This window comes from Pinus tabuliformis, chromosome 6, assembly GCF_031772625.1.
Source record: "Pinus tabuliformis cultivar Carrire ecotype Pingquan chromosome 6, CPIR1, whole genome shotgun sequence".
Lineage (NCBI taxonomy): Eukaryota > Viridiplantae > Streptophyta > Pinopsida > Pinales > Pinaceae > Pinus > Pinus tabuliformis.
Window position 1 is genome coordinate 510,783,988 of NC_142292.1, and position 25,622 is coordinate 510,809,609.

The 25,622-nt window shown below is 35.0% G+C and overlaps 2 non-coding genes across 2 annotated transcripts; one reads left to right on the forward strand and one right to left on the reverse strand.

The window, feature by feature from the left end:
- Window positions 1–24,976: 24,976 nt before the first annotated feature.
- On the reverse strand, window positions 24,977–25,049 carry TRNAK-CUU (transfer RNA lysine (anticodon CUU)). The gene has a single exon. It is a non-coding gene; the product is annotated as a tRNA-Lys (tRNA).
- Window positions 25,050–25,276: 227 nt separating this feature from the next.
- Window positions 25,277–25,358, forward strand: TRNAS-UGA (transfer RNA serine (anticodon UGA)). Its single transcript has one exon. It is a non-coding gene; the product is annotated as a tRNA-Ser (tRNA).
- Window positions 25,359–25,622: the final 264 nt, after the last annotated feature.

Below are 25,622 nucleotides of genomic sequence, written 5' to 3' on the forward strand. Positions count from 1 at the left end.
ATATCACTTGGACCTTAAGTAAAGTGACAGGGGGTGGAGATAAACAAAACTTTTCTTGGTCTAAATCACAATAGAAAGCATTCAAGGATATGAAACACCACCTTTTCTCTGCATCATTCCTCACCGTGTCATACCTTTAGTAACCATTTGAGATTAGGCAAATTCCTTTGACTATGTTATCAGTGCAATCCTCACACAACAAGGACATCCAGTAGCCTATCATAGTGAAACTCTCTCTAATATTTTCTAAAGATAGCCCACCTACCTAAAGGAGATGCACTCCATTATGCAAGCATATCGACAATGGAAGAATTATAATCTAAGGAAGGAGATGACCATCCACACTTATCATAAACCTATGCAATTCATGTGAACAAAAGGAAAGTTATAGAATGGCCACCATAAAAAATGGCCCAAATACCTACAATAATTCCACTTAAACATCAAGTACAAAAAGGGTAGCACTGATCATGTTATAGAATGGCCGCCATAAAAAATGTTCCAAATACCTACAACAATTCCACTTAAACATCAAGTACAAAAAGGGTAGCACTGATCATGTTGTAGGTTTTAACCCCGTACAAAAATTACTTGCATACGAATTCTAAAACACAGAAAATAATCAATGTGAGAGCATAACACATAAAACACATATACACAGAGATTTTCCCCTGGATCCCAAAACTAGGACTACCAACTTGATTTTTCATTATGTTCCTTTCAATGTTACAATACATATATATACATGCTGAAGCATCCAATACCATGGACCGAAAACCATCATGCCCAAAACCATGTGAGAAAACCATGCACAAAACCATAGGTAGGTTCGCCCCACCTAATGTAGGGTCCAAAAAAAATTTCGCTAAGGCGCTACCCCAGAACCCATAGAGGGGGGCTAACCGCCCCCCTCAAACCCCCCACTGCACAATGAAGGGGGTGCTCCGCCCCCACTCTAACCCCCCAGTTAACTAGGGAGGCTAGTCATGGAAAGAATATAACACAACCCAACATTCTCCTACTTGTTGTTTTCTTTCCACAAAGGGCCACAAGAGAGCTTAATCATTTATCCAACCCTACAACACCCATTGTTTCTCTACACCAAGAGAACTTCTCAGAGCTCAAAGATTTTGTTAGTGCATCTGCATTATTCTTCAAAGTGTCCACCTTTACCAACAACACCTTTTTGTCTTCTATCATATCCCTCACAAAGTGATACTGAACATCAATGTGCTTTGTCTTTGAATGATAAGGAGGTTCCTTTGCCAAGAAAATTGCACTTTGGCTGTCACAATCTATCCTTATATCTCCCTGTACTAACCCCATACTTGAACACAATCTCTGCAACCAAACCGATTCCTTTCTGGCATGAGTAGCTGCCATGTATTCTGCCTCTGTAGTTGATAGTGCCACTACAGATTGTTTCTTACTCATCCAACTAACTGCACCTCCCAATAGGTTAAACACATACCCACTTGTAGATCTTCTCTAATCCAGATCTCCAGCCTAGTCTGCATCAACAAAGCCACGAATATCCCAACACTCTGTCCAATCCTGGTCTTCCTTGGTAGCACAAACCATAATCACTAGTGCCACACAAATACCTGAAAACCTGCTTTACTGCTATCTAATGCTCCTTCCCTGGTTTTGACATAAACCTGCTCAATATTCCCACTGCATGTGCAATGTCTGGTCTAATACAGACGATCACATACATCAGGCTACTGACTGCACTTGCATATGGAACACGGGACATGTCCTCTTCCTCTTCTTGTGCCTTGGGACACTGTTCAAAAGATAACTTTACACCTACAAGAATAGGAACCTTCACCGGTTTACTATCCTGCATATTAAACCTCTACAGTATTGTCTCAACATACTTCCTCTTGTTTTACCAAAGCTTCCTCTTTTCTCGGTCTCTTTTAATTTCCATGCCCAAAATATAGTTTGCAGCACCAAGATCTTTCATGTCAAATTTGGAGGACAATTAGATCTTCAAAACCTGGATAATTACTTTGTCATTTCCAACCAACAACATATCATCCACATACAGGACCAGATAAATAACATGGTCACCAATTAATTTAAAATACACACAACAATCTGCTTTGATTCTGGTGAAGCCAAGTCCCCATATAAATGTATCAAATTTTTGATACCACATCCTTGGTGACTGTTTCAACCCATATAGAGACTTTTTTAACTTGCATACCAGTTCTTTCTTACCCTTCACCGCAAAACCTTTAGGTTGCTTCATGTAGATCTCCTCTTCCAGATCCCCGTGAAGAAATGTTGTCTTCACATCCATCTATTCTACCCCCAAATCAAAAGTAGAAACAAGAGATAAAAGTAATCTAATAGAAGCTACATTGGCAACAAGAGAAAAATATCACCAAAATCAATTCTCGGCACCTAGGAATAGCCTTTTGCTACCAACCGAGCTTTGTATTTCTCCACCTTTCCTTCTGCATTTGTATTCTTCTTGAACACCCATTTGCTGCCAATGGGTTTCTTTCCAACCGGCAACTCCACCAGATCCCAAGCCTCATTTTTGTGCAAAGATGCCATTTCATCAACCATGGCCTCTTTCCAGAGTTTTCCATCCTATGAATCTGTTGCTTCCTTCACAGTTCTAGGATCATAATCAGAAATAGATAAAGCAAAATTTGAATAGAAAGCATATGGACTATACCTTTCTAGTTGCCTTCGTTCTCGAACTGATCTTCTCACAACCGGAGTTTGTGGCTCTTCATCTTCTGATTTCTCTTCTGCTGTAGAGTCTTTTTCTTCCTCCTTTAGCTCAAACTCTATCTTCTCAGGTTCCTTTGGTTAGACTTCATGTTTAATAACATCTTTCACCTTTCTGAACAACACATCTCGGTTGTACACAACCTTCCTTGTTATTGGGTTCCAAATTTTATAACCCTTTAAACCATCCTTATACCAAATAATGATGCCCTTTTCAGATTTAATATCAAACTTTGTTCTTTTCTCCTTTGGAACATGTACATATGCATCACATCCAAATACCCTCAGATGTGAAAGAGAGGGTTTATTACCAGTCCATACCTCTTGTGGAGTCTTATCCTCCAACGCTGATGAAGGTGATCTGTTGACCAAGTAACATGTTGTCTCCATCGCCTCTGCCCAGAATTCTTGTCCTAAACCGACACCACTGAGCATGCTTCTTGCCCTTTCCATCAATGTCTTGTTCATTATTTCTGCAACTCCATTTTGGTCAGGTGTGTATGGAGTAGTCTTATGTCGTGCTATACCACACTTCTTACAGAATTCTTCAAATTCCTTCTTACAAAACTCTCCACCATTATCTATCCTCAACACCTTTATCTTCTTCTTTGTCTGGTTTTCCACCAGAGCCTTAAATTCTTTAAACCTGTCAAAGACTTCAGATTTCTTCTTGAGGAAATATATCCATGTATTCATTGAGAAGTCATCTATAAATGATACATAGTACACAAACTTACCCAATGATGGAACCTTCACAAGTCCAAACACATCATCGTGCACAAGCTCTAATATTTGTTTCGCCCTCTTACCACCAGAGGGGAAACTCACCCGATTCTACTTTCCATATACACAATTTTCACAGAAATCAAAATCTAGAGATATATTACTCATACCTTCTACCATACTTTACCATGAAGTATTCAAAGGCCCTTCTCTCCAATATGTCCAAGCCTTTGATACCATAGCATGGTCTTTTCTCCAGAGACCACTAGATTTTTTGCTCCACTTTCAGGAACCACAAAACTATTGCACCCATGAACAATAGTGCTACCTTGCAGCTTGTACAGAGTTCCAATCCGAACTCCCCGCATCAATACCAGTCCTCCCCGAACCATCTTGCAAGTATCTTTCTCGAACACTGTTTTTACACCTGCATCATCGAGCTTGCTTACAGAAATCAGATTTCTAGGTAATGCAAGAATATGTAGAACACGCGGAAGTGTTCTAATCCTTCCACCTTGCAACTTCAACTTTACTTTTCCATGACCAACAATTCTAGCCTTCCTATCATCCCCTAAGAAGACATCACCACCATCATATTTCTCATACTCGCAGAACCACTCTCTATGGTGAGTGAAATGAAAGGATGCACCTGAGTCAATCAACCATGGCTCATGATCTACATGTGTACTTGAAGAAACCAAGTACACATCCCCACCTTCATCTGAGGTGGTTTTCACCTTTGCAGAAGGAGCATCATCAGATCCCTTTCCTTTGTCAGGAGCTTTAGATTTACAGTCCCTTTTGTAGTGCCCTTCCTTTCCACATTTCCAGCACACCTTTACAGGTTTTCCTGGAGATTTAGATCTCCCTCTAGATTTAGATATCCCACTCGATGACTTATTTTTATTTCTGTTCTGGGACCTTCCTCGTACAGACAAGGCATCACAATTCTGGCTCTCCATATTTTTCCTTCTCATCTCCTTCGTCAGTAAGGATGAGACTATTTCATCAAAATGCAAGGCAGTTTCATTGCTACCTATTGCAATAACCAAACTATCCCACCTAGTCTCCATCTTCCATCCTCAGGTTATACAACTTTTTCCGTAGGAATAGTTTACTCACTAGAGACTTAGATTGGTACAAAGTTCCTATCTTGTCCCACAAAACCTTAGCCGTAGCTTCCCCTAATACATTCATAAACACTAAATTTGAGACACACAATCATATTGTGCTCTTTGCCTTTTGATCCAACTTCTTCCATTCTTCATTGGACACTCCTGTTGGTTTAGTACCCGGATCTACCACGATCCACTGATATTTATCCACCAACAGATCCTCCATCTTGAGTTTCCACAACTCAAAACTCTGACCATTAAATTTCTCGGTCTCTATGTTTCCACTACATGCCATCTTCTTTCACCACCAGAATCGATCCCACAGATCTCCCATTGAATAGGGTCTACCACAGGCCTGAGTGAAACCCCTCAACAACAAAGGCGTCCCCTTGAAGCCAAAATAACTCCGATACCAAATGTAGGTTTTAACCCTATACAAAAATTACTTGCATATGAATTCTAAGACACAGAAAATAAACAATGCGAGAGCATAACACATAAAACACATATACACAGAGATTTTCCCCTGGATCCCAAAACCAGAACTACTAGCTTGATTTTTCATTATGTTCCTTTCAATGTTACAATACATATATATACATGCTGAAGCATCCAATACCATGGAACGAAAACCATCACGCCCAAAACCATGTTCCAAAACCATGCACAAAACCATAGGTAGGTTCGCCCCACCTAATATAACACAACCCAACACATGTTATAGACTAGCCTAGTCATCCCTCAATTGTGGCGTTAACCATAGTTCTTAACTCTTGTGGGAATGAGACCCCCAGGTGGTCACAATTATACAACAATGACTCTAACTTAATTGTTACATACCAAACATTAATCACGAGGTAAACAAGTTCCAAACTTCCACCTCCAAGATGCACTCTTGTGCTAACTCAACAACATTTACGTTCCTTCAAGGAGTGTTCCATGCTAATTTTGGAGGCACATTACAATCATGTGGTAGGGAACTTTGGTTTGGAGAAGATAGTGGAAGTACTTTACAAGTATAAGCCCTAGGAGTCAACCTCTGTGGATCACATGCCATATTTTCTCTCCACCAAGAATGGTAACAATTGTGTGTTTTTGGTTTTCGATCAGTTATTTAAGATTGTCATTTTTTCACCATGCAAGAAAAGTATCATAGTTAAAGCCATCCCTAAACTCTTCTTTGAGCATGTTTGGGTTTATTTTAGGCTACATCAAAATATTATTTCATATAGGGATAACGAGTTCTTTAGTACCTTTTAGTCTAGTCTATGGTTGTTGATGGATACCAAGTTAACCAAATCAACAACCTTTCAACCCCAAATAGATGAAAAAATCAAAGTGGTCAACATGATGTTTGAGGATATCTTTTGCATTTATAACTCCAAGCATCCATCTACATGGGATGAAAGCCTTCCACATGTTCAACATAGCTATAATAGAGGCTCCATAACTCTATTAGCCATCATTTTTTCCAAGTGTGCTTGGGTTTGCAAGCACTAGCCCCAATTAATGTATCTTTTTCCATTTCATATTCATTAGCAGAGTGCTCCCATGCTCAGGCCAAGGTAGATAGGGTAGCCAAATTTGTTGAACACATCCAACACCTCCAACAATAAGTTCATGATATCTTGTAAAAATCCAATCAAGTACACGTAATGACATCACCAACATCAAGTTCCACACAAATTTTAGGTTGGTGATAAGGTGTGGTTACATTTACAAAGATAACACCCCACAAGCCCCTGCGGGAAGCTCAAACCACTCTGATATGGGCCTTATGTAATCACAAATGTTGTGGGTGAAGATTCTTTTGAATTAAGTATTCCCCCTTTCTTTGGCTTGCAACTAGAGCACCTCACAAGCCCCCACAAGAAGCCCACACCACTCAAATATGTGTCTTACACAATGACAAAGGATTTGAGTGAAAGTACTTTTGAATTAAGTATTCACCATTTTCTTGGCTTACACCTAGTATTTAATGTGGAGCTGCTTCGACCATATTCTCCACTTTTGTTGGACACCTTGGAGATAACCGAAAAATTAGCCCATACATTACTCAATCTTAATCACATTTAATAGGTTACAGTTGATTAGATCATGGACACCTAGATGAAGGATACTCACCAATAAAATATACAACTTTATTGGGTTGTCAAATGAGGAAAACTTCTTAACCAAGGCAAGTGGCTCACTGGGAGCCAAATTAAGTAGAATTTTCCCCATCTAATGAGGGAACTTGATGGAATGGAGACCATTGCTTTCTAATTGGGGAGGATAGGTTGATATAGGTGGCTTCCAACCTCTTCCATTGACCCAACAATTCTCTATTTTATTGGCAATTTTTGTATGATTTTTTGACTCCCAAACTTCTGGGGCCATTTTGAGGACCCAAATGGTTTTTGATTTTTTTTAATCCATTTGCGAGGTAGGACTACTATGGCATACTTTGACCCTAGATGAAAGTTGTGATCTTGGGATAGTTATTTCAAACAAGCTAATGTGTGGCCCAAATGGAGATTGGATGCAAAATTTGTGCCCTCAAGACGTTGATGTACCAAATATCCACCTTGAGGCCCACAAACCTTTTGGCAATATCTTCTAGGGTTAAGCTTTTGGACCTCTAAGATTTGTTGTTTCATATTAAAAAGGTTATTATTTCAACCTCTTGTAATAGAGTTTGTGAATGTGTGTAGTCTTTATCTCTCTTGTTTCATGAATAGTTACCACCATTCTAGTGAATTTGTGTTTTACAATATTCCTCTATTTTATTTATTTATAGAAATTTGGTTTTCATTGTATATATTGTACTCTTTGTTATTTTTCTCTATATACATGCTTTATTTCTTTTCCTACTTTTCATTTTATTCCATATACTGATCATATCACAATTAAATACCCTTTTAAAACATCTACAAAACCTTATTAACTTAAAAACTAACATAAATCCCTCATTCTCCTAAAGCAAAGTCTTTAAAATAAATTGTTAGATCTATTTCTCACCAAACAAATAAAAATAAAAAAATTATAAACTAGTTAATAAAAAAATAATTTAAATTAATTAGTAATTATATATTCTACTGTGTAGCATGTTGAAATAAATTGTTAGATTTATTTCTCACAAAACAAATAAAAATAAAAATAAATTATAAACTAGTTAATAAAAAAATAATTTAAATTAATTAGTAATTATATATTCTACTGTGTAGCATGTTGCTTTCAAACTAAAAATAGAAAAATATTTTAATAATTTAAATTATTATTAAAGAAATATTCATTTTATTAAATTTAAAATTAGAATTAGAAAATTAAATATAAAATTGTGAATATTGGATTTGAAAGTGAGAATATTACTTTTCAGAAGTGTGAATATTTAATAGTAAAGTATGAAATTACATTTTGTAAGTATTAAGAAGTGTGGATATTAGTTAAGAAGGTGTTCATACCATATTAATATAGTGTTAATGCCCAACATTTAATTACTTGAGAGTCTACATGTCAAAGCAACATATATTAGTTAGTTGCATTTAAAACACAAGAGCAATGATACATTGAAGAAATATACATTTACATTAAATAAATACAATAAATATGTTATTGACATTGTAAATTTTTATATATACAAAATCCCAATAATTAATTGATTTTTTCACGTAATACACCATAAATTACTTTATATTTATTCATGATCCACATTTTAGATTAAGATAGAAAAAGCATCTCACCTTTTGTACTTATAAATATTAATACATAAAGATTATCAATCACAAATTCTGAAACTTTGGCATGATATAAGTCATATAAAACCACAATTGCTACTTACTCGTAAAAGTCTCATTAATTATATGATATTCACTCGAATTGTCATGTTCCATTGAAGCTAATTGTATTTTCGTTGTTTTAGATGTTTGAGGGCTATATTGTTTTTTATTTTGGTAAAAAAAATGATTTTTTTATTACTGTGAGATTTGTAAATTTTAAATTTTGAAAAATAATAAATATTAAATTGAATATTTTGAAAACTAAAAAATAATTTTAATTTTTTTTAATTATATATATATATATATATATATTATGTGTGAAATATAAAAATTATATTAAAAAAATTATTCACCAAGTGTCATAATAATGATTGTTGTTATTCTAACTTTTGCATAACACAATGCTATGCTATGTAGATAGCTACTCGCTATAATTCAAACAAGTAGTTGCATAAAAATGGATAGGAACGAGATGTAAACAAGTGTGATATGAAATTTATTATTTATTTAGTTTATACATCTTATTTTCGGTAATTACATTGATATAATGTTATTAGGTCAATAGACATGTTTGGTATGTCTATTTTGGAATGAGACTTCCACAATTTTAATTTATAGTAGATTTTAAATTCTCATGGGGTTGTGGTTGATTAATGAGAATTTTATTTTATTTTATTATTATTATTTTGTCTTTGAGGTTTCTGCGAGTTACATCATTGTGTAGATTATCTTCCGGATACATCGCATTAGATTTCCTTCTGATCGACATTTCGAACCAGCAACGATAGTTCATTGCGATATATCCGGAAGATAATCTACACAATAATGAGAATTTCTAAAGTTTTCTTCACAGTAGACATATTGGTTGTCAATGTTTTGAATCCAGTAGCATGATTCATTATTGTTTTGATTATGAATCGAGCTACTATTCATCATTGTTCTCATTATGAATTGTGCCACTAGATTAAAAACTTTGACATCCAATATATCTATTGTGGAAAGACTTTCAAATTTCTTATTATTATATTTATTTAATTATCAATAATTATTAAGTGGATGGTAAGGATTTAACTTCCATAAAATATTCTAGAATATTTTTTAATACTATACACAAATCAAAGGTTGAGATATTTCTCGAAAGTAATTATGTCATTTTTTCCCTTTTAATTAAATTCATTAATTAAAAAAAAGTTATATAGGCAAGTGTCATATGAAATGATTTATGCTTTTTTGAGCATGTGGTATTGATAAGCAATGACACTCGTCCATGACATTGTAACAAAACCTATATACATATTTAAAATCTCATGATAAAGTTGAGGTGAATCTTTACGGTTAATAATCTTGTTACATATTTTTTTTTTTAATGTTATATGTTTAACTTATATATTGTTTCTTTCTATCATTAATAATGATAAAATAATAATTTTAATTTTAAATAAAGTTGTAATTGAGTTAATTTTTATAATTTTATAATTTTAACAATATGAAATGTATGATGAAATAATTGTTTTGATACTTGTTATGAATTAATGGCTATCAATAGACCTGTGGAGACCAAACCTCCTCACCTAATGGTTGGACCACATCCTCAAGACTAATGTCTATCACCATCTACTAACCATTTAATTCATATGACTACACTATGTCCAAGAATAACACTTGAATAAGGTAAGGAATTGAATCAATGAATTAACATCTAAGAGTGTCTTCTTAACAATGCACTTGATCACCATCTATCCAAAACACCATGAAATATAACTACACTAGTTAGAAAACGAAAGACACATTGCATGCCTATCTATTCTTATAGCGGTTAAAAATAATTACTTTATCAATACACATGCCTATTTTTTTTAAGGTGATTCTTCACCTTTTATTAATAAATAACAATCTTTATACTCCAATGAATTTTTTTTAAATATGTAAAAAACTTTATTTTTACCAATATTTTTTTTACATATTTACTTTTAACGTTCCACTACGATTCAAACTTTTCTGCCCTACGTGGCAAATCTCATGAAAAATATCTGAATCTAGTAAACATTTTCCTTTACCTTATTCAACCATATCACGCAATGTAAATACCATATGATGATTATACTAAGAATCTAAACACTTGTCCCTGAAAAAGTTTAAAGAGAGTTTAAAAGGAGTATATGTTACATAAATCTTCGGTTCAAGAAAATTTTCGAGAGTGACATTTTTATGGAAGAGAATCTTTATAAAATTAATAAAGTTTCCAGTTTAAAGAGAGTATAAAAGGATTATAGTATGGATTTTTTACATAAATCTTCAGTGTGAGAAAATTTTCAAAAGTTACATTTTATGGAAGAAAATCTTTATGAAATTAATAAAGTCTTTATAAGAAATTATGTTTAGAGGAAGTTAAAATCATTAATGTAATTACATAAAAGGAAAAACTTCTAATTCTAAATTTTTTTTTTTATCAACTTTATCATAATTGTCTCTCTTACACAGATGCCTTAAATCTATTAACATTCAATGACTTAATTTATATAATTAAACTATAATATAATATAATATAATCTAATCTAATCTAATCTAATCTAATCTAATCTAATCTAATCTAATCTATATATATATATATATATATATAATCTTACTTTCACATTAAAAGCCAACCAACTCAAAACACATTAAAATCATTAAATAATAACTTTAAATGACATCATAATAGTTTGAATAATACTCAATTTCAAATTTTTACTAAATGAATTTAATTGTATAACTAAATAAATATCAACAACAAAAAGTTTATAATCATTATCAATTTATTTAGAATTGAATTATTTAAAATTCTTTACATTATTATAAACTATCAATTTATATATAGGTGAATTATTTAAAGTTCTCTAGATTAATCATTATCATAATAGTTTGAATAATACTCAATTTCAAATTTTTACTAAATGAATTTAATTGTATAACTAAATATCAACAACAAAAAGTTTATAATCATTATCAATTTATTTACAATTGAATTATTTAAAATTCTTTACATTATTATAATCACTATCAATTTATATATAGGTGAATTACTTAAAGTTCTCTAGATTAATCATTATCAATTTATTTACAATTGAATTATTTAAAATTCTCTACATTATTATAATCACTATCAATTTATATATAGGTGAATTACTTAAAGTTATCTAGATTATCAAGATATGGTATAAATGATATAATTAGTAATTGCTCTTAAAGGTGTAAAGAAGAAATAGAAAGGGTATGTGGATTTGCTCTAATACCATGTAAGTGTACAAAAAGACACCCAAAAATTACATTGCATAATCAAAATCATTTTTACTAAGAGAGGAAATTGAAGAAATGAACCAAGTTTCTTCCTTACTTAGAAAATGAATTATTATCTAATAGTAGAATTTGTACTAAACTATTTTTTAAATGTTTCAATTTCTTCAAATAGTTGATTTCTTAACATGTATAAATTCATTTTAATTTAGTGTCAAAAACAAAATAGAAATTCATATTAATTTAGTATCAAAAAGTCAAAACTTGTTTAAACATTTTTAGAAGTAGTTGTATAGGGTATAAATTCATTTTAACTTAGTAAAAGAGGAATAAAAAATTAGAGAGATTTTAATGTGTTAAAAAGTTAAACCATATTTTAGGCACTTTTTTAAATAATTGTCTTCGTTTAGAATATGTGAATGTCTTTATTTATATACATAAACACTACATATATTTGTCACAGAGGTAGCTAGAATGTTAATATTTTGGAAGTTTCATGGATAACTTTTATGAAAAATTATTTGAAAAACCAGTCAAGTATCCATCTGTAAATGGTTTAGATTTTCCCTCTAAAACAATCTCTCTCAACATGGGGTTCCAACATAGTCAAACAAACACCTCATCAAATGTCATCACTCCCATTTTTAGATGTAAAACCAGAATCGACAGCTTCGTTAGAAAACAACACACATCAATCATTTATGATGATCTCTCCAAACAGGCAGGAGCGAGGGTTATGCATGTCAGGCAGACACCTTCTTCCGAGAGATGAAGAGTAAGTGATATTCTTCATACAATTTATTTTTTTCAAAAAAAAAAATTAAATTGAGTTTGTGCACTTTGAGTATGCAAGAACAAAGCTCATATGAAATAAAGCATCAAACCAAAAACAAGAAATAAAGCATCATTGTATGATATAGGCATCAACATATATTCAATCCATCACTGCCCAAATATACACATGTAGTTCACTTGTAGTCGTTCGTTCACATTTCTCCCCACAAAAGCAGACCACCCACAGTTAGCAACTAGTGGGTTGCGGTGAATCTATGTGTAGGAGGTTCTACTTCAAAGAGTCCTCGAAGCCACACATTGCAGGACTTTCAATCTTGGGATGTTCAGAGAAAAAAACATTATTAGGATTAAGATGGACAGACGTTAGCTCTGGGGTTTTTTCGCTAAAACAAATTCACATTCTATACTGAATCTGCTACTCAGGATTTGTCTTGTGCATCCATTTTGTGGCAATGCAGTGTCTTTACAGATTTTGTGAACTATGCATTCTGAATGTCTTGTACAACAACTTGGAAAACAAGGGGATTGTTAGTGATTAGAAGGGCAATGATGCGTGTGGGGTCTAGAGTCACATACAATGACAGGGAGGCTTTATCATAGGCATTTCAATGCAGAATCTCAGTCTGATAGGTAAGCTTCTTGAAAATCTCAACCAACTCAAATATTCAACTACCATGTTGCTACAACAAAATGGATTCATTGGAATGCTCCCCAGTCTCAATGGGCTTTTGAATCTGCAAGTGGACTTTCTGAACGACAATGAATTCGATGGCATCCTCGATTATTTTTTTAGAAACTTGACAAGCATAAGTGGGATATATTTAAACAAAAATCTTTGCACATTCATATAAGTTTATAGGGCTTATTGAATGCATTGCTTTTCCCCAATTGGCAGCGGTAAGAATTGCATTATGCAACCACACAAGTGACTTTCCACAACCTATTAATTGCTTTGAAGTCAAATAGTGTTTTCCCTCTGAGCGATTAACTTAATGGAAATGTGAATATGGTGTTCAAGGATTCTGCAGTGATTAGACATGTTTTTTGCGATGCTTTTCTTCATAGATATTTGGAGGAGATTCTGGTTGCAGTAGATGTGTAGACTCACTCTTATTATCAAATGATTGTTGTTGTAAACAAATTTTGCTTCCCATCTCTTAGATAGAATTAAGTTTCCACTATGATCAAGAAAAAAACATTGACAGAAGGAAATGGGAAGATTTCCTTTTGAATGCGAAAAATTTCTTCAACATGTGAAAGTGACATGAGATATTAGGACCATGAACTAATTAGTAAATATGTGGTCATTTTAGCACTATTTTTCTTCATATTCCTATTGTCAGATTGAACCTTTTCCCTTTTTTTTGACTTTGTATATTCATACATTATTTCTGCTAGACATTTCTCTACAACTATATTAGGTCATTTCAGTTCTTCCCTTAATTCTATTCATTGCCTTGTTCTTAGTATTGGTGTCTTACTTTATTGTAGGTATGTATATTTGCATTGAATCGATGTATTTATTTTCTTTACATATCATTGTCAATGCCATAAACCAATTTTATTAATGACAAGTGAGGCTAATTGTAGTTTAACAGCTACAGGTGTGCCTTTTTTTTGGTTTATTTTCATAAACCAATTTTCTTAATGACAAGTGAGGCTAATTGCAATTTAACAACTATAGGTGTGCCCTTTTTCATTTATTTTGATAAACTAATCTTCTTAATTACAAGTGAGGCTAATTGCAATTTATTAGGACTTTCCAATTCATGTTTCCTTTGGCGCGCTTAATTATGTACTCAAATCTTCTAAGATGAATAAAAACAATGTGATTGCCATGACAGTGGACAAACTATGGTTAGGAATATTTTATGGGTTTGGTTAGTTTGATAAGATCACTTTGAATATGAATTTGTTTTTTGAATATCATGTTCAGTAGCTTATTGTATTTCTTGTCTACATATACCCATTTTTCATTAGGAGATTTTATTTGAATATTATATCATGTATCGGTTTAGTTTGATGGCATGTCCTTTTTGTTTGCAATGATGTTCAGTTTCCATTGTTGTGCAGCGGGAGAGAAGTTCATACAGGAATAAGTCACGACACATAATAATAACAAGAAATAATTGTGTGACTTTTTTCTCTTTTTTTAAATTTCTGAAAAGTTATGACTATATTCTCTATCTGTAATTTGCATGGAAATAGGTTGTTTATGCCAACCTAGACTTGTAAGTAGTTAGATTTGTCAAGCCAGACAAATGGTTGTCATAGTAGCAAGAATTTGTGAAATATTCGACAAAGCTTTTGCTAAGTCACAAAAGAAGTTGGTGCGGCAAAATATTGAAGTAATTGATATTGAAGAAAAACATGATAGTTGAAACATAAATGCAAGGAAGACGTTTGTATAGTAAGAAAGCATGCATTGGAAAAGGTTGCTTATTGAACAGTTTTCCATTGATTTCCAACTACGAAAAAAATTCGATTCATGAGAGCAGCACAACGGCGGTCTCTCTTGCCTAGCAGAAGCTTCCACTTGTCTTCCTCCACACTGTAAACTACTCATCGCAGAGCATTTTTATCGTAGTGCCTTCCTTTGGCAACTCTTCATCGTTGTTCATCGTAGTGTCTTCCTCTGACAACCCTTCATCATTGTCTCTTGCTCCATCAACCCTTTCTCAGAAAAGCAAAGGAGAATTGAACCTTGCACTAGGTGAAGGGGCTGGCGATAGAGAAAAATGGCTCACGAACCCTATTCATGTGATATTTTCACCGGACTCTTCCTCCGGAAAAGTAAATGAGAGTCAACACTGGACTCTTCATTATGGAAACCCTTCCTCTAGAAAATTAAACGAGAGTCGAACCCGAGCTTGCGACAAAGAAAAATGGCTCATGAACCCTTTCCACGTGTGAGATTTTCACTGGAAGGAGGAGGACGATAATGGAGAGATAAGATTGGCTAGGATGAATAGTGTTTTCACATCCAACTCTATAGAGGAAACACCTTTGGTGTAATTAAAGAAAATACAAAGTATTATGTTTGTTTATTTTAATTTAATAAAATTTGAGCGGTTGGGACTATTGATATTAATGCCATTTATCTCAACTAGAATTTGGTTTAATTCACTAGATATAATTTACGAAATATTATATAGAACCCATGGATAATAGTAACAATAATGCTATATAATCTCAAATAATATATTTTTTTAAATCAGAATAAAATATTTTATTGAATAAAGAAGTGTTTACAAAGAGTACATAGAAGCAACCGACACCATACTAGATTTTACAAAAAAAGTCAATGTTGAGTCATGGAGGCTATTAGAGCATTTCCTTCCACACAAAACTTGACTTCCATAAAAAAAAATACACACAGGCATTTATTTGTTGCCTCGACAATTCTAGGAACACTAAACTTAGCCCAATAGCAAACCACTGAATACATAAATAGACAGGCATAAAATAACATAGATAGTATGAAGAACTAAGGAAAAATCATGAAGGAAAGTATAAAGTCCTTCTCCTTCTCCATGAGGATGTTGGTAGGCCCTTCTATCCACAATTGGCAAGCAGTTTGAAAGCGACCAAAATCTAGAGAAACTGAAGAGCGATTGAAGAGAAATTAAAGAGTTAGTACATAAATCAAAGATAACTAACGGGGACATTGGAGTCCCATTTGTTGAAGGAGCATTATGGACAGATAGTGTAGAGTTTATCATAGAATCAGTTGGTGCAATGTTTCCCTATGGAGTAATAATTACTATTGGGGTATCAGAATCTTTTCCTGAGTTAGAATTTGAGTCTGACACAACATACTTCTCCACCCTTTGTAGTCGTATTAGAATATCGTCTAAACAATACGTATGCTTTTGAGAAGACATTTCAAGTCCTCTTGTCCTACAAATATCCTATAGTGGTCCACCTGCTTGTCCCTGATGATCAAACGAAGAAAAGAGTCCAACTGTTGGAATCCTGGAACAAAATGTAGAAAATGCAATTTTCTTTTACGAATTTTACTAGGGTCTAGAATCTAATTGAATTTTGAGTTACTCACTTCAGAATCTGAAAAATAATCTTTGCCTTCGAATTCCTGAGACTCAAGTTGACGAATCTCCCTTCTAACTTCTGGGGAGATTGTGTCAAACAAAGTTGCCACAAAATTCCACCCTAACAACTACCTGGAGTGAGAGCTAGACCTATTGTTGGAGCCTCCCCTACGACTTGCCATTCTCTGTTGAGGTGGCAGAGTCAATTGGTGGTGTGAACGAAAAGGATAATGTTACTTCCCTGCAATATAGCTTTGATGATATTTCAACAACCATGAAGCTAAATTGACAAGGAGTAAATGTGAGGTATTTCTACTTAGGGATATGTCGTCAACATAACAGGAAATACACAAAAGTGGAAGATACCTATACCACCCAAAGGCTCAATTTACCAAAATTTCAAAGGCAGTAAAGGACAACACAACTAGGGGGGCTAAACACAGTCTTGATTGCCAATACACTTTAAGGTTAGTGAATGTTGTAACCAGAAAAGGGAAGGAAAAAATGATAGTGATATGAGGGACTAATGATTGTAAGGAGAGTGAATTAAGACCTTTATGGAAATTGAACACAATATTGATGCTGACGATGTTAAACCATATGAGCGACCGAACTTGTGTAGACCTTAACTGAAGAAAATACTTCCCAAATTTACATCTTAAGAGACAGAGTAAACCCCTTCGTAATTTTATGGAAACAAAGGTAGAGACACCATAAGAAACAGATAGAGAAATTACCCAAGTACCAAATCTCGCATACCAAAACTGGATAGTTGAAAGAGATACCTGGGAAGTCGAGACTCTGAAGCATCGATGAGGGTAGAACAACCACTAATTAAAAAACTAGCCTTGAGGCTACACTGTACAAAAATAGAATGAAAAACATTGACTACCAAACTTTTGGAAATATATGTAATCTTTGTCGTCCTGCTATTTTTGTCACCAAAAATGCAAAAATCGTTGTCATCTCACAAAATAAATCGTGCCAAACATGGGAGAAACATATAAAACCAAAGGCCTTACAATGTTATAGATTTCAATGCATAATTTTACATATGAGCACCACCCCTTGCTTAACTCAAGCCATTTATAATCACACAAAGTAGAGATGTCGCATGTTGTTTAGGGATCGTCGCACTTCCACGAAAGGATGAGGGTAGGTCAGGTGTATAATGTGGTAGGTCAGGTGTATAATGTGGCACACAGGTTAAAAAAAAACATTATCTCTGCATTGTAGGGAGCCATTAATGGCTTGTGGACAACTTTCATTCTTTTGCATGGTTGATATTGTAGAACAATTAAGGCAAAAGATTTGAGGACTGAACAAACCATAGATGATGCATAAACTCAAAACCAAAAATAATTCCCACCATCTCCCACTACCTTCGGACTTGGAATAGGGATCACCTCCAAATGATATATCACCATTTTTAATGTGCTTATCTTACACGTTACATCGTGGAGGGAGAATTTGGCAAGAGTCATTTGTATGCTCTAGATCCTCTGGTGGAGATCTAGACACCCGACAGTAGTCTTCTCATGCTCTAGAGCCTTCAGTGATACGATGATCGTTGATGTAGTTCCGGTGGTTAACACCCCTGTCGGGGGAATGTCTAAATCTAGTATACATTTTCCTTTACCTTATTCAACAATATCACACCAACTAAATATGATACTATGAATATAAATACTTGTTCCTAAAAAAGTTTAAAGAGAGTATAAAAGGAGTATATATATGGACTTCTTACATAAATATTAAGTGCAAGAAAATTTTCAAAAGCGACATTTTTAAATCCCAAATAATATGGATGATATTGACTCTTTTTTTTGTAATGACAAAATAAAATTACATTAATAATACAAATATTAAGAATATGAAATGTAATACAAATATTAAGAATGAAACATTATAAGAAAATAAGTTTTGTTATTATTATTGATCTTTTGAATGTGAAGATATCTCGATTTATTAATTTTCAACAAAATTTATGTGTTTAATGAGTGCATACAAAAGTAACACAATAAAATGTTACAGTATCAATACGTCATAATATATAGGTTCATTTTAATATTATATTATTATATTTAATAAACTTATAGTCACAAGGATGATTATAAGGGATATTGGTTTTCTTATATATATTATTTAATATTAAATTTTCTTAATTAGGTTGATAGGCATGTCAATTTTAGAATAAGACTCTCATAATTTAAATTTAATTATCAATAATTATTAGATGGATGGTAGGGATTTTACATCCATGAAATATTCTAGAATATTCTTAGCAATAGTCACAGATTAAAGGTTGAGATTTATCTCAAAATTGGTTATGTCATTTCTGCACTTTCAATTAAATTGATTAAATAAAAATAATGGCATATGAATGTGTGTCATGTGAACATTAATTATGGTTTTTAGGAACTATGGTAATAATAAGCCACGATATTGGCCCATGGTATTGTAACTAAGTTTATTTTTAGGTTAAAAATCTTCATGGTTAACAATTTCACTACATGTTTTTTTAAATTTAGATATGTTTAACTCATATTAACTATTTTAATAATAATAATATAATAGTTTTGTTTGCTAGGTTATGTCAGTCCTAAGATGACTAGCATGCCTAACCTATGGCTTGAGTATTGTCAAGGCCTTGAGTTGGCACCAAGGCCAAACAAACGTCCATGACAACCCTTGGTAGTTTATCAGTCGTGTGAACCCAAGTCATGCGATGCGACAAGCGTGGATCATAGGCACAACATGTTGGGTGAATGGAACAAGTGTTGGGCGAACCAAAGATGAGGAAGTGAAGTGGACTTATGGGGCATCACATGCACGGGACGAAGGTGCACACCCTGGGCGCGCCCCCATGAAGGTGGGGAACTCAAGCACCCATAGGAGGTTTGTGTGCATGCCATGGTGATGAGCAAACAAGCTCGTGCATAATGGGAGAACCGAACGAGACGTACAGAAGACGTGACCAAACAACATGGGAAGAGGTCAGCACAATGACATGGGTGAATTGGTTGGCATGACGTGTGGAAAAAGGAATGAACGATGGGAGAAGTATGAAATGAAGAAGTAAAGGTGTGATATGCATGGTAAGGTGAACATGCCACACCCTGGGCATGTCTACACGAAGGTAGGGCACTCGGGCATATGACGGAGCGTTGCATGCGAGGCACGCCAGGGCACCTGATTGGTAAGGGGTGCTTGTATGAAAACATGAAAGTAGGCCCAAAGTATGAAGGGGTGAAAACCAAGTTTAATGTTTGGGCAACAAAACATATAAAATAAGGCTCGCATGAGTTGGAGAAGGCACAAGAAAGTCCGCACAATGTACGAACAGAACCACAAAAGTAGAGGGCGCATGACAAAGTGAAGGGAAAACAAAACAAACATCAAGGTCCCAAGAAAGGTGAGGCTTGCCCAAGCGAGATAAGTTTTTGGGCACATCGCAGGGTTGATTTTATGAATTTGTTGGTAAGCCAAATTTGAGGTTTCTAGTTTGGGCAAGGTGTTAACCTTCAGGTTGGGAACGTCTTGAGTTGTGAGACTTGGTTTTTTAGGCAAGTGCGTTGGGTTGGGCCAATGACTACCTATGTTATAACTATGTTATTGCATATTATAAAGTTAATAAAATAAGTAAAGGGGAGAAGTTGTTATTGGTAGTTCCCCCCTCCCGTCAGACATACTTGTATTTGTTGAAGTCTTGTTCTATTTTAATTGTTTATATTGAAATATTGTTGTTGATCATTGAAGTTGCGATATTGCATGGTTGTTGAATGTTTATGAAGTAATTGAATAAGGAGTAAGATTGAACTTGAATAATTGGCTAAGTATTGAATGATAAATAAGTTAGGCATAGTCTAAAGGAGAGTAGTTGAGTGCCTCAATATGAAATCTCGTTGGTGCCACACGCCCACGGTGGTGCAACCATCATTAGGGGCATGACAATTGGTATGAGATCTTGCTTTGCAAAGGTGGGCATTTGGAAGAAGTTAAAGGCAGTGGCACGACAACTGCTACCATGAAAGAAACTCTAATTAAGGTTGTGTTCTTTGAATGTTAGGAAGCATGATGGAAAGCCCACAACAGGGATGTGATAGACTTACACAACTCATGGACAGGTTGGGATGCATGAAGGAAGAAAGGCCAAGATTGTGAGATGAACTTGAAATTTTGGAAGACAATATTAGAAGGGACCTTCTTAGCCTTGATTGGTCAGTTGGATAGGTTGAAGTTGCTGACTGTATTGAAGAAGAAGAAGTTACAACATAGAGAAGAAGTTGGCCTGATGGTTAAGTATGAAGAAACAAATGTTGCGAGTTTGCCGATGAAAGAGGAAGAGCTTAGTGGGATGATGCCTTCTAGAGTTGAACCAAATTCGTGCATATCACAGCCATGGAAGGAAGATGAAGTTTCTCCCTTGCAGAGACCTCCCATGAATGGAGTAAGTACTTATGTTTCGATGAAATCCTTGGAAGTTGGTTCTTATGCAGGCGAAGGAAGCTTGTGTTTGTCGATGTGATGGATAACTTTCACTTGGAAGGTTGGGATGAGTCCTTGTTCAATTGTGGGACAAGGGACATTGGTTGATGTAGGACTTGTTCGGATGGTATTCGACCTTAGGGCAGATGGTGTGAATGCTTGAGACAAGGGTGGAAAATGATGAACCATGTGTGATGGACAAGTCATGCTTAGGCGAATGAAGATTTGGCTAAGTTCTTGGCATGACTCATGGAAAGAAGGAAGGAAGGGCACACCGAAGAAGAAGACTTAACATAGAACTTAGGTGGAATTCTTCATTGGAGTCTCACTTGGGCCAAGGAGAAGCTCCTGGAAAAACTTTAGTAGGGGAGAGAACGATGAAGGAAGGGACTTGCAATGATGATAAGGGAGGGCAAACAAGGATGCCACCTGACTGAATTTTAAGAAAGAAGGGCATGTTAGAATTTTTGCAGGGATTTTAAGCAATGGTGCTTGTTGAGGATGCCACATATGGGTATCAAGCAGAAGTGCCAAGCAAGGATGTCGTGGAGGATGCACGTGTCAATGCCATATGAAGTTGTTTTGCAGAAGGACCAATGGGGATGTTGGGCGCATTCATGCAATAAGGACATGGTCATTTTGAAGGAAGACATGGATATATTTTTCATGTGAAGAAGAAGGTAGAGGCAACTTGCAATGGGACTGTTTGACCAAGACAAGTGTGTCTGCCTGAAGTGAAGGATGAAGATGGCTCGAAGGATCCTGAGATGACTTGAAGAACTTGGAGGAAGTTGTAACTGATGAAGACTTTGTGCGATGGTAGTCTTGAAGTATCTAGTTTATTGAGGACTTGAGGTTAGTCTTGGACTTGACGTTCATGTGGTATGGGATGCATACCTTAGGCACAATATGAGATGTGTTCGTGAGGAGTGACTTGATGGATGGGATAGGAGCAAGATACCTTGGAGTTGGATGATTGTTGCAGCGATGAAGATGCCTTGGTGAGAACACTTGGGCATGGGTTGAGTCTGAAGATACTTAGCCATTTTGATGGAGATGAACATCTATGGAGGTTTTTGGTCTATGACCAAGGGTAGCACATGGATGAGATAATGAGGCAAGTGAAGACTTGCCCCTTTGACAACGATGATGAGATACATATCCAAGATGAGATGAAGTTTAATGGACCTGGATATGGCATGATGGTTGAGCATTGGTTGAAGGACTGATGCATGAAGATGGGACAAAGTTCTTAATCGAAGTTGAAGATGTGACGAAGAGCTAGAGAAATGGTTGACAAAGACATAAGCAGGCGAATTCTCATGGTTTGGAGGTGATGGTTGGACTGATCACCCAACTAGTTTGAGACAATGGGGAGCTCAATGCACTGAGATGTTTTGAAGCTAAGTTGGAGTATGACAACAACAATTCACATGATGATATGTGGTGGGTTAGCATGATACACATTGTCATCGAAGCATGTAGCCAAGTTTGAGGGGGCGACCTTCCATGAGTTGGGGTAGTGTGGAGGATTGTGATGATTTGTGGCTGATGACTATGAGATTTAGGAGTCTTTTCTGCATGAAGACTTGAGCCTTAACAAAGGTTCATACAAAGGAAGTTGAAGTGTTCGTGAAGTAGGGACTTGAGCAACAGGTTGATTGCAGCTAGGAGTTGATGACTTCATGGCGTTGGACTTGGTGAAGAAGTTAGCCGAGGGGAGTAGTTGTCGAGGACAGAAACCATTTTGAAGTGGGGGAGGATATCAACACTTCGAGTTGGTACCAAGGCCAAACAGACGCCCATGACAACCCTTGGCACTTTATAGGTGGTGCGTGCCTAAGTTGTGTTATGTAAAGCGCATGGAACGTGAGTACAACATGTTGGGCAAACAGACCAAGAGTTGGGTGAACCAAAGATGAGGAAGCGAAGTGGACCTGTGGGGTGTCATAAGGATGGCACGAAGGCACTCACCCTAGGCATGCCCACATGAAGGTGGGGTGCCCATAGGCGGCTTGTGTGCATGACACTGGTGGGCAGGAAAACCAAATGAGACGTGTGAAAGATGCGACTGAGAAACATGGGTAGAAGTAGAGGGTGCACGACAAAGTGAAAGGAAAACACAACAAACAACAAGGTCATAGGAAAGGTGAGGCTCGCCCAAGCGAGCTAAGTTTCTGGGCATGTTGCAGGGTTGGTTTTTTTAATTTGTTGGTACACCAAGTTAAGGGTTTTTAGTTTGGTCAAGGTGCTAACCTTCAGGTTGGGCATGCCCTGGGTTGTGGGACTTGGTGTTTAGGGAAAGTGCATTGGGTTGGGCCAACGACTTCCTATGTTGTAACTTTGTAAAGGGGAGAAGTTGTTATTGGGAGTTTCCCCCTCCTGTTGCACATACTTGTATCTATTGAAGTCTTGTTCTATTGTCGTCATTTATATTGAAGTATTATTGTTAATAATTGAAGTTGTGATATCACATGATTGTTGAATGTTTATGAAGTAATTGATAAGCAATAAGATTGAACTTGAATCATTGACTAAGTATTGAATGATAAAGAAGATTGCCTAATATTTGTGTATTTCTTACATTTGGCAAGTGCGTTGGGTTCGACCAACGACTGCTTATGTTGTAACTCTGTTGTAACATATTCTAAAGTTAATAAAAGAAGTAAAGGGGAGAAGTTGTTATTGAGAGTTTCCCCTCCCGTTGCACAAACTTGTATTTGTTGAAGTCTTGCTTTATTGAAGTATTGATGTTGATAATTGAAGTTGCGATATCACATGACTGTTGAATGTTTATGAAGTAATTGAATAAGAAGTAAGATTGAACTTGAATAATTGATTAAGTATTGAATGATAAAGAAGTTAGGCGTAGTCCAGGAGACAATAGAGCGCCTCGATATGAAGTCTCATTGGTGCCACACACCTACGGTAGTGTGGCCATCATTGGGGGCGTGAAAAGTAACATCTAATTGTCAAAATCGCCTAGGGATTGCACCTTGCTTGGGCCACAACAATGCTTAACATGGATGGATTTTTGATCACATAGTTTCAAGCTAATGAGCTTTACACCACGGAGTGCCTTAACAGAACACCTTGTTATCGTTTACTCTACACCCTTTGGGCTAATAATAATAATGATTTAACATACAGTAATGATTTAGTTAAATTTTATGTTTGTTAAATCTTGAAAATGTTAGATGTATAATGAGGTGAGTGTTTTAATACTTATGGCGTTTATTAGCCATTTAATTTATACGATTCTGCTAGTATGTAATAGTTTTTGGGTTTTGGAATAAGATTTAAAATTGTTTTTAGTTGGCTAAGAGTTTGTCTTAACCACTTTTTCTTTATGGACCACCAATAATTTATTTGAGATGACACGATTTTCTTTAAATAACACTATTATGTCAAATTAATAATTCAAAAAATCCATAAATCTAATTTAAAAATTCATTTGAAAAATATAAGAAACTCTAAAGAAAACACAAAACCCAATAAATGGGAAATCTAATTTAAAAATTCATTTGAAAAATATACAAAACCCTTAAAAAAAACACAAAACCCAATAAAAGGGAAATCTAATTTAAAAATTCATTTGAAAAATATAGGAAACCTTTAAAAAACACACAAAACCCTATTAAAAAAAAGGAAGAAAAAAGAAAAAGAAAAAGATCTAATTTAAAAATTCATTTGAAAAATATACGAAACCCTAAAAGAAAACACAATACCCAATAAAAAGGAAAATAAAGTTGAACGCTCACCGTGGGGCTCGAACCCACAACCACAACAACATTCCAAATAATTTTGAAAGATATGCATGTTTAAACAGCGAGATGCATGAAACGCTCGATTTCGAGGGAAAAACGAAAATTCAGAGATGAAAGAGGGAAAATAAAGTTTGGATGCCGACTGTGGGGGCATGTTCAAACAGCGAGGTGCGTGACGTATCAATGTAAAACCAGAGGAACGCTCAATTCCGAGGAAACTGCGAAAATTCAGAGATCAAAAGTTGAAAATAAAAGGGAAACGCCCACCGTGGGGCTCGAACCCACGACCACAAGGTTAAGAGCCTTGCGCTCTACCAACTGAGCTAGACGGGCATATGGATATAAAAGGTTATAATTAATTAAATCAAAGCCGATAAATATTGTAAATACACTTCTAGTTTAGTTTTGATTATATTCCCACTCCAAATTGGTATCAATTAAAACAAAAAATATACTATAAACTCAGAGCATAACGTTTTCTGTTTGGTTTTGGTAATCTTTCAACTACAAACTTCTATTTCCATGAGTATAAATTCATTTGGTAGCAGTGCGCTAGCGTTGTCGATATGTCCGAGTGGTTAAGGAGACAGACTTGAAATCTGTTGGGCTTCGCCCGCGCAGGTTCGAACCCTGCTGTCGACGCTTTCGCTTTTAACGAGTTTTTCAGAGAATGTGTGTATAATCCAGTCGCCTATTTCGAAGAACAGGGTCTCTTACAAGCTAAGATTCATTTCATTTAAGGTTTTTTTTATGTAGTTTGAGTGGGTTTAATGGTTAACAAAAACATGTTTTTCTTAAAAAGTTACAGCTTCAAAACCAAAAAGAATTAAAATAGAGTAAGTATACAATGTAAATCAATAAAATAAAAATTATATCCTTTATTTCACAAATAAAATTTTCTTATAT